We start from the raw sequence: 10,171 nt of genomic DNA, 5'->3' as shown, positions 1-10,171 counted from the left end.
GTCCCCCAGCCCGCTCCTGCTCGGCCCCCGCACTCCTGCCGCCCGTTTCAGCCGGAATTCGAGCTCCCGGGATTCCCTTTCCCCGTCAGTCCCGAACCCGCTCGGGTCCAGGTAAGAAGGCGACCGCAACTTCTCGTCGGCCTTTCTGGGGTGTGGGGCTGGCACCTCCGGGCAGCTACCTGCCGCCCGCGCGGCAGCTCCGGGTGTCACGGCCCCGCCGAGGGACCGCTCCGCGCGCGCAGGTTAACCTCCCTGCATGCTCAGGTTGGGACTGTGTGTTTAGACCCCACATTGCTTTTGCCGGAGAACTTGAATACATCGCGATTTTTTAAAGAAACTGGTTTTGTCACATGCAAAAAAAAAAAAATTAGATTTGCTCAGAGCAGGTTGCTTTTCTTTGCGGCTGTAGCTGGCTTTCAAGTTATACCTGTGGATGGGAAAGGATTAGCGATGCAGGAGAACGTGGAACCATATTTTTCCGCTTCAGCTATAGGGTTGCAAAGGGCACTGTGGGGAACGAGGCTGTCCCCGCCTGGGTGGCCACTGTTCGTGGTAAGGCAAGGATGCTTTCGAAACATGCAACAAGTAAAATCATGAGGGGCGTGGAATAGATCGGGGTGTGAGTGGGGAAATGTGGGATGGATGGCCCAGGGGCGGGCGGTTTGTGAGAGTTAAGCAACTTGCGGGCATTTGTTGCTGTTTGCAGAAGGCAGGAGGGTGGACCCTGAGTGTAGAGAAGAGTGCTGAGCCCAGCCCACGCTTTCAAAGGAGACGTGACTGCAGTGGGGCTTGGCAGCAGCTCGTCCTCCTCAAAGGTGTTGGTGCGCAGTCCCACATCTGTGGGAAGAGGGTTTAAAACAGATGGCTTGGAAAGCCTTGTCGTCCCTGGAGAGAGGTGGAGATGCATGGTGACAGCCTGGAAGCCAGTGTGTGCATCCGCCCCATCCCTTTTCAAGGCTTTCATTAAGTCTTGGATTAAATTAATTGCCCATTTTCAGAGAAGAGACATGTCAGGGGTACTTCTCTTTTAGGTATTGGCTCCTGGCCAGCCCTCCCTCACAGAGGCGTTGGGAGGCCACATTTGGGTGCCAGGACAGGGCAGCCACCTGGCTTTCAGAACACCAGCACTCTGAGCAACGTGGAACTACCCTATCTGTAACTTTTTTTTTTTCCCTATTGATCTGCTTGAATAGTAATTAACTCAATATTCCTTTACCACTGAAGAGAAAATCAACCAAGGGCTCACTGGGGTTCAGTAGGTTCCCTCTGAGTGTCCACAAATTCCTGTAGGCATCCTCTTGTCCTTTACTGTGATGAGCTGCTGACTGTCAGGAGCCCTACTGGCTAGGAGCACCTTCAGGGATGAGATAGACCCATCTTTGTGGCCCCGGGGCCCTGCCTGGCACCCCCTGCCTGGTATTTTACTCAGTGTTTGTTAAGAAATGAATTGAATGTGTCTTGAGTCCACTATCAGCGTTTTTCCATTGTGCTGAGCTGTTTTCAAAATGTTATCCTTCAATTCAACAGATTTAAATACAGACATGCGTGCTCATATGCGCACACACAGTCTCACTAGAGACAAACTCATTTGTGTTTTGTGGGGGGTGGACAAGGAGCTCAATCTCCATATCAGTCTTTGACAGCTGTCTATAACCTCAGTGGGCCTCCAAAATTTCCAGGAAGGAAATCAGTTCCAGAAGTGCAGTCGGGAGGGCCATGGGCACCCTGAGGAGCTACTGAGGCCTCTTGCTGAGAGGTGAGTCCACCGCAGTGTACCCTAAAGGACCTGAGCTGCAGCCTTAGCTCTCTTGGGCATCCCCCATTCCTGCCCACTGGGAGGACACTCTCAGGAGAACGGGTCACTTACAGAGAGAGCCCCACTGTCCACTTTATGCTGGGGTATATGAGTATAACTCACCCACTCACTCCAGTGGGTGCTCCCTACCCCAAAGTTGCTTCCTCTGGAGGGCTAGGAGTGCCCCTCCTTGCACACTTCTGTCAGTATAGCTTGCAGCATAATAGGGGTGGGCAGAGGCTGGTGCCTGGGGACTGCTTTGGTCTGTCAGGAGTGGCTGTGCTTCACGGGCAGATGGAGCAAAGTCCATCTCTTTGTCTGTGTGAAAGGTCAGCAATGAGAGAGTACAGTCAGAGCTTGGGCCAGGGCGGGCCAGACCCCCTTTGTTCAGGAATCTGGGAGGGACTAGAATTCAGAGTGCCATTTGGATGTGGGAACCTGCACTTCCCCAGGCTGTCATGAGCTTATCTTTCTTACCCAGACTGCCTCTGTCTTTAGGTCTGGCTTTTACCCAGAATTCCTGCAGCTGGCACAAATCTGTTTTCTAGAAGAGGTTTAATTGATGCCTGCAGTTCATGAGTGAGAGAGAAAGGGAGGGGAAGAGAGAGAGAGGAGAGAGAGAGAGACTACTATCTCAAGGGCAGGAGAAAGGATGAGAGAATGTTTGAGGTCCTGAAAATCCAGAAGGGGAGATTCAGCCCCAGGATCTTTCTGGGACAAGGATCTTATTTGGTGGGTACGGAAGTGTGCCCACATTCTGGTGTCAGGATTACCATTAGGAGCAGTCACTGAGATAGACTAAATGGCCCAAAGTGCTGAGCCCCTGTTCAAAGCCAGCAGAGAGTTGGGCTTGACCGGGTAGGAGGGTGCTGGGCAGTTTTAAGTGTCTGTGAGGGGTGTGGTGCTTGGGTGGCCTGGGGTCTGACCTGGGGGAGCCAACTTGCACTTGAGATGCTGAGGAGAAAGCCCAGGGGAGTGTCAAAAGAAGCAGCTCAGAGGCTCTGTGCACCTGCACTTGGTGGGTAAAGAAGACACAGCCTTCTAGTAGGATTGGGGAGGGGGGGTCGGCTTTTGATAGAAGCAGCTTTCTAAGGACCCTTCTTGGAGCTGTGAGACAGCCTCACTGGTAGCATAGGGATCAGTGCAGCCGCTCACCCTGCAGCCACTGCAGGGCTGCATGAGGAGGCATCTGGGAGCCCAGAAGGAACTGCAGGGTCTGCTCTAGTCAAGAAGGCAGGAGAGCCGTGGTCACCTCACTGGACCACATGCTCCCCACTCTGCACCGCACCCCTAGAGCCTGCAGGCTGCTCTGCCCTTTCTTGGATTTTGGTTGGGGAAGTCCTTGGCTTTGGTAAAAAGATCAATCCCTAGTGAAGGGGGGAGGAACCTCAGGATGGTGGAGGACGTTAATGATTAACGGGCCTGAGAAAAGAATGTGGACCAGCCTTCTGGAGGAGCTCCTGCTGCAGCGGGGAGGCAGTCTTCATCACTTCCTCTTGGCTGGGTTGTCCGTCCACACCTGCCTCTGTCCATCCTTATGCCCACCCATCCGCACATGGGTTTCCCACCAGCAAAACCACCTGGGCTGGGCACTTGGCCGGAAGAGAGTTCTATCTAGTAATGAAGACTGTGGGAACTCAAAACTTCTCTTTATATTCACGGTTACCTCCCACGTGGACCTTCATATTCCTGTTTGCCAGGCATCCCTTTGTCATCTGGTTGCCACCCTCTCTGTCTCTATGTGCTACCAACTTCTTTAGGGAGAGCTATAGTCAACAGCATAGAAATCAGAGCTTCAGAAAACGGAGTGAGGTAAAAATTACTTCATCTGGTTTTGACCTCCCCATCCCCTCCTCTCCCCTCCCCTCCTCCACTTCTCTTTGTGGGCACAGCCATCATTTCTACCAAATATACAAGTAGTTTGAACACGATTTGTCCTACCCCTCAATTACTTGGAGACTTGTGTCTTTCCAACCAACAAAACCACATAAGCTTGCTTTCCTCAGCCTGCACCATTCTTGCATCCAGCACCAGCCATCAGAGATACAACAGTCTCTTTTTGAGCATTTTAACTACCAAATAAAATGAGGCTATTGCTTGCTAAATATGTCATCAGCAAATACAGGAATTAGAATAAAACATTTACTCCTGGATCCAGAAGTACCATTAGGTCCAACAAGTCTTGTTAACTCTTTATGCTTCTAAAATGAAAGAGGCATTTGGATCCAGGGGAACAGAGAAAGGTTATCAAATTATAACAGAAATGCTTGGAAGCTCAGAAATAAGAATGGAAAGATCCTACAGAAATAAACTATCATTTTTTGAATATCATGAATAGAATACAAATATATTAATTAGGACTTTTTTAAAAAGTATAGACAAATATAGAAATTTTTAAAGTATAGATTAGTAAGTATAGAAATTTGGCTTTATTGAAGTATATCAGTTGTCATACATTGTGTTTATATACTATCTGACCATAGAGGCAACTGTATGAGTTCATTGATGAGATGGGATCCGTGATCTCATTGGATTCTGGCAAGTCTGGATCTACCTAGAAATAGGGAAATGGGACCTCAGAGTTGGTTAAATCCTTCTCCCTAGAAGTGAAATCTCTTCAGCAGAGAATCAGGATGTAAACTTGGATATTGCTGCTACAGTTGCCTGATAACCAGATGTGGTTACATAATTACTTGAAAATGGTCTCCTGCTTAGGGGTCAGAGTAGGTATTGGTTTTCTTTAGGGTACTCTGCAAGTCACACAAGCAAAACCAATGCATGTGCTGTACCACCAGAAACCCCCTGGAAGGGTTTCTCGGGTTCCTGGGATTCTGGTTCTCTTGAGGCTACAGGGCCTAGATTTGTTTGTGTCTTCAGCGCAACGGTTAAGAGTGTGAACTCCAAAGCTAAATTGGCCTTGAATCCTGGACCTGCCATCTCTAGCTTGTACCCTTGTACCTTGTGACTCTGTTTCCTTATTTGTAAAACTGGGGTGATGGTAATACCTGCTTCCTGCTTTCTGGTATTGTGAAACTGAAATGAGATCATGTGTGACAGAACTTAGAACAGCACCCAGCATATGGTCCATGCTTAAACACTGTTAGCTCCTTACAAATACATCCTCCTAGGTGAGCACACTGAGATGATGAGTATATGATAATACAAAGCACAGGATCTCTTGTGTTCCCAGGGAAGGACGTATATGACAGTGCAGAGTATTCCACAGTACAGGCATTTGTGACGGTGTAGGCGTGACAGTGCGGGAGTATTTCCAAGCACTCACCTGGCTCTGGGCTTGTGCTCTGGCCTGGGAGGCTACGGTATGGCCTGGAAGGTGCTGACCATTATTGGGATGGGAGTGGGGGCGTGATCTTTAGCTGGTACATATCCGTATCATATGACCTTGCCAACTGTTTAAGTCAGGTACTCATTTTGATTGGTGTGTGTCTGGCACTGCTGGTGGTTAATGTTTCAACTGTCACTCTGGGCCACAAGTTGTTAGCAGGAAGCATGACAAGAGGCCATAGACTCAGTGTTTCCTCACCTGGTGTGACAATGCTATTATTGGTCCCCGTTGACAGAATGCTGCCCTGGCGGCTGTTTTACAGGGGCCCTTCTGCAGTTCCATGAGCCACCGTCTCTCCAGAGACCCAGCTTTTAGAGCAAGGAATGGTGGTTGTAGCAGCTCCCAAGGGTAGATTGGGGAGGAGCCGACCACCAGGCTTCTGTGTCTGCTGTAGCTGGAACCTCCCTGGCCCAAGAGGCTGTGTTGATTGGCGCGGGTCCACCGACTGGTCCTGGAAAGGGAGGCCCTTCCTCCGCAGACCTTCCCTGCCCGGACTCCATGCATCCTCCAGGAGGTTGGCAGAGCAGCCTGCCTGGCCGGCACCTGCCACAGCAGAGTTGGCACAGGGCCTGCAGCCGAGGGCTGTGGACCAGAGAACCCTCCTGTGGTGGCTGCTTGAGCGCTTCCGCGCCTCGTTGGGCATGGCTCGCACACCCTCTGCCGTGTCCCGGGGAAACTGAGGGTCAGTTCTCTTAGTGGGCAGCCTGGTTATTTTTTATTCATTTTTAAACTACTGGGACTCAAAATGAATGAGATGGTATTCTACATTTTGATACATGCCCCATGCTTGGAAATAGAGAACGGCAAATGATGCCAGTGGTTGGTTTGTCAGGGGGAGTTGAGTTAAAGGGGGCTCCTTTTGTCTAGTTCCCCGGGTGCCCTCGCTTCTGTAGTTCCATTCGGCCCCTTGATTTCCTAGGCCCTGTCCATTTTCGTCGCCAGTCTGTCTGTCTGCCTCTCCATTAGGAAACAGACCTGAAAAATCAAAGCTTGGGCATTTATGGCTGAAGGTCATGGCATAGAGAGTTGATTTTTTTTTCCCTTTGGGCTCCATCTTCAAGGTGAAAAATTACTGTCTTTCCGAGAAACTAAGTATATTTTAGGAGATCACCAACGTCAGCAGGCAGGAGGATCTAAGCAAGCCAGCTCATAGGATCTCCAGCATTTCTAAGTTAGCAGCATATGATTTTTGATTTTCTCCTTTTGTGCATCTTGTTCTCGTGACTGCTGATTATCTAGAAGTGGCTGCATTCATTGGTGGTGTTTACCACTCTACTTAGAGTAAGTAATTGCAGTTGGTTGGGCTGAGGATAGTGCATTCTTTTTATTTGCTTTTTTTGGGGGGGCAGGGATGCCAGGGATTGAACTCAGGGGCAGTTGACCCCTGAGCCACATCCCCAGCCCTATTTTGTATTTTATTTAGAGACAGGGTCTCACTGAGTTGCTTAGCACCTTGCTGTTGCCAAGGCTGGCTTTGAACTCGTGATCCTCCTGCCTCAGCCTCCCGAGCCTCTGGGATTACAGGTGTGCACCAACTTGCCCAGCCTTTTTACAGGCAGCAAATGCCAGAAAGGGGGGTTGGAACTCCTCACCTTGGTGCTGGCCCTCTGCCCAGTGCCACATCCCTCTGGCTCATGCAGCTCTCTCCCCAGCTTGACTGGGGTGCCCTGGAGGGCCGTGGCCACACCCAGCACTTCTCAGAAGCTTCTCCTTTTGAGCATTAAATAGTCTCAGTAAAGGCTGGTGAATAAAATAAGTGATGGGTAGTGGCAGGGCATGTCCGTTATGTCATTATGACATTATGTGTGTCATAAGGTGTCTTCCCAAAGCTCCCGTGTCAATGCAGGAATGTTCAGAGGTGGAATGATGGCATTATGAGAGCCATACCCTAATCGGCAGATTAGTCCATTTGATGGATTCATCATTTGAACGGACTCACGGGTGGTAACGGTGGGCAGGTGGGGCGTGGCTACTGGAAGTGGGTCACTGAGGTGTGCCTTGGGGATTGATATTTTTGTTCCTGGTGCCTCACAGTCTCTGTGCTTCCTGGCCACCATGAGGTGAGCAGCTTTCCTCTACCCACCGTCTGCCATGATGATCTATCTGCCTTGCCTCAGGCCCAGAGCAATGGCGTGGGCCTATCACCTACTGAACCTTTGAAACCATGAGCCAAAGTAAGCTCTTCCTCCTCTAAGTCGTTCTCGCCAGGTGTTTGGTCACGGCAACACAAAGCTGACTAGCACAGTGTGTTTGGCTGCAAGTAACCAAAAGTCCTGCTTCCGAGCTTAACACTAGTAGGTGTTTGTTTGCTTTTCTCCTGTGACAGGTGTCTGGAGGCCGGAGGCTGCTGGTGTTGGTTTTCAGCGGCTCGTGTCTGGACAGACTGACTCTTCTGTTATGCTCTCAGCCCTTCCTTCATGGTGCAAATGTCTGGTTCAGAAAGGAGGCGATGCCGGACACATTGGCTCCTTTTCTCAGGAAATCAGATCCTCCCCAATAGTCCCCCGCGTTTCCTGGCCAGAACCCCATCACGTTTCTCCCAGTTAAAGGGGCCATGTAAACAGTCAGCAGGTACACCAAGGAAGGCTCCCTGGCTAGACAAATATGTGTCGTGGCCCAACCCTGTGGGCATCTGCTCTTTGCTCATACAAATTCCAGAGTGGCTGTTCCTCATGGGCGGGTGGAGGCTCCTAGGCTGCCGTGCTCACGTACAAGCATCTTTGTGAGAACAGGTCCCGGTTGAGTGGCCTCAGTAGTTGGAGGTTAACCCAGGGGAGGTGGCCTTCAGCCCCTGTCAAGCGCCCTCTCCCCACCTTCCCAAGTTCCTCTCCAGCCCACCCAGATCACAGCTGGAGGAGAGGAGGGGTGTGACCCTGATGCCCACTCTCATACATTGAGAAATATCTCCCACTACTTCCCGCTAATATGTGTCATCTCTTGGGTTTTGGTGCCTTCTCCTTCTTCAGTTGTTGTAGGTTACCGTGACAGGTGCTTCTCCGTCCAGAGCATCCCTGGTACCTGGTCCCCCCCCGCCTCCCCTTTTTCCTACACACACTTGCTGAACCCTGAGGCTTACTCTGCTCTGTGTCATCTGCCACCTCCCGTCCCGTCCAGCCCTGGGGCAGGCAGGTGGGGACGGTCCCCTGAGCCTCTGTAGTGTTGATGAGTTTTGTGGCATGGGTAGGCTCTGGGGGACTGAGGTTACCCGACTTTGGAGGACATCGCCCAGGCTTGGTTCCAAGTTGGCCTGAGTTTAAGGATGAGCTGGAATTAACCAGGTCAGGAAAGCTTGGGGGCCAGGAGAGTAAACGAGGCACAAACCCTGAATCACGAAAAGGAGCACACAGCTGAGTGGCTGATGTGGCCACTCATGCAGTGACGCTGTGCTCCAGGGCCTGGGCGGGCAGCAGTGGACAAGGCAGGTGAGGACCCAGCCCCAGCGGAACTCAGGCCTAGGCTGCAGGGGGCGAGGCTGTGGAGGAACAGGGCCAGAGCTTGAGGGCGGATCGTGGACCCCGCTCTGAAGGGTTTGCTGGGGGAAGCTGAGGAGGATGTGGGCTCTGTGGCTTGTGCCATCACCTCTCATGCCCCGTCCCTGTGTCTCGAATTCCTGTCTGGTCCTTTGCCCAGGCATTACTCAAGCTGTAAAAATAGAGTCTGGCACCAGAGCACCAGCGTGAAGTTGGAGAGGAGAGCTGGAACTGTCACCACACATCAAGGGGCTTGCCAGGGAGGGTTTTGATGGAGCTCTTTCCTGGAGCCCTGGGGACGAGGTTCTAAGTTGGCTTACGGTGTTTTTCTCACTTGGACTCATGCCAGTACTTCTTTTTTTTTTTTTTTTTTTAATTTTAATATTTATTTATTTTTTTTTTAGTTTTCGGCGGACACAACATCTTTGTTTGTATGTGGTGCTGAGGATCGAACCCGGGCCGTACGCATGCCAGGCAAGCGCGCTACCGCTTGAGCCACATCCCCAGCCCTCATGCCAGTACTTCTTGCCACTCGCCCAGAATGTGTCCTGATGGTGCTGTTGCCCATCCCTGCCCCAGAGTCGACCCCCAACCGTGAGCACATTGAAATGGACACTTAACCCTGAAACCTGCCATGTAGGGCTCACCTGGCCACAGATTGGCTTGCGTGGAGAGGCCAGTCATCTCCCTGGGGCCCATGAGGTGCTGGCCTGCAGTCCCTCAGGTACCTATGTCCTGTACCCAGTGGGTGACTTGGCCAGCACTGTGGTCAGCACCTCCTAAGGCATTCACAGGTCCCAGCAGTGCCAGGGAGTGGTGTTGCCCTCCTCTTCCCCAGGGACCTGAGGGCTGAGCCAGGATTTAGCAAAGCTGTCAGCTGCCCCTGTGGTGATGAGTGGCCCCCAGGGTGGCTTCCTGCATTCATTCTTCCTCCCAGTCCTATTTATTATAGTGAACTTGACCTAGTATGGGGATGGGGAGCTTCTGCTTGTCTAAGCCAAGGGCTCAGTGAACAGCTCTTTGCTTCAAGGTCGGTTAATCTGAATCCATAGACAGAGACTGGCCCGTCCAGTGGTGTTCATGAAGGGTCTTCTTGGTCCAAGTGCTGTGGGAATGTGAATAACGCTGAGGAAGAGGAGCATCATTGCCATCCCGAGTGTTCTCCAGGTACCTCTGTTAAATTCCCGCCCCCTACTGCCAGCTCCATGAGGTAGGTGATGTCCACCAGAATATAACCCCCATTGGGCCAATTTGGGCTACTAATCCCAGCTTCTTGTAGGTGCTCAGTAAATATTTGTTGATTGAATAAGTAAAACCAACCTGTACGGAAAAAGCAGCTTCAGCTCAGAGAGAGGAAAGAACTTGCCCAAGCTGGAAAGTGGTAGAGTAAAAGGTTTGGACCTCGGTCCCAGGGAGGTCCCATAAACTGCAACTCAGGGACCCCAGCCACCCAGCCCCAGAATATGGGTTGCTTGGAGGATAGCAGTGTAGGAGGGCCCTGCATAGTCTTCCCAGGCCTGTCAGGTGTATAACGACTAGTGTAACAAGTGTGACCCCCGA

At 51.3% G+C, this 10,171-nt stretch overlaps 1 protein-coding gene across 5 annotated transcripts in view; it reads left to right on the top strand.

The window, feature by feature from the left end:
- Pxylp1 (2-phosphoxylose phosphatase 1) overlaps positions 1 to 10,171 on the top strand; it is a 57,606-nt gene continuing 47,435 nt past the window's right edge. Inside the window, exons 1-3 of one of the 5 annotated variants that reach the window (XM_048794548.1) lie at positions 16 to 111; positions 1,680 to 1,756; positions 9,664 to 9,778. The gene's annotated coding sequence lies outside the window, so the exon portion shown is untranslated. Of the gene's footprint in view, positions 112 to 1,480; positions 1,757 to 9,603; positions 9,779 to 10,171 lie in introns of those variants that run through there. The other 4 variants (XM_048794551.1, XM_015486988.2, XM_048794547.1 and 1 more) reach the window with 4 other exon arrangements.

Source organism: Marmota marmota, unplaced genomic scaffold (assembly GCF_001458135.2).
Source record: "Marmota marmota marmota unplaced genomic scaffold, marMar, whole genome shotgun sequence".
NCBI classification, from domain to species: Eukaryota; Metazoa; Chordata; class Mammalia; order Rodentia; family Sciuridae; genus Marmota; species Marmota marmota.
The sequence above is the reverse complement of the archived record's forward strand: the minus strand, read 5'-3'. Positions and strand labels throughout refer to the sequence as shown.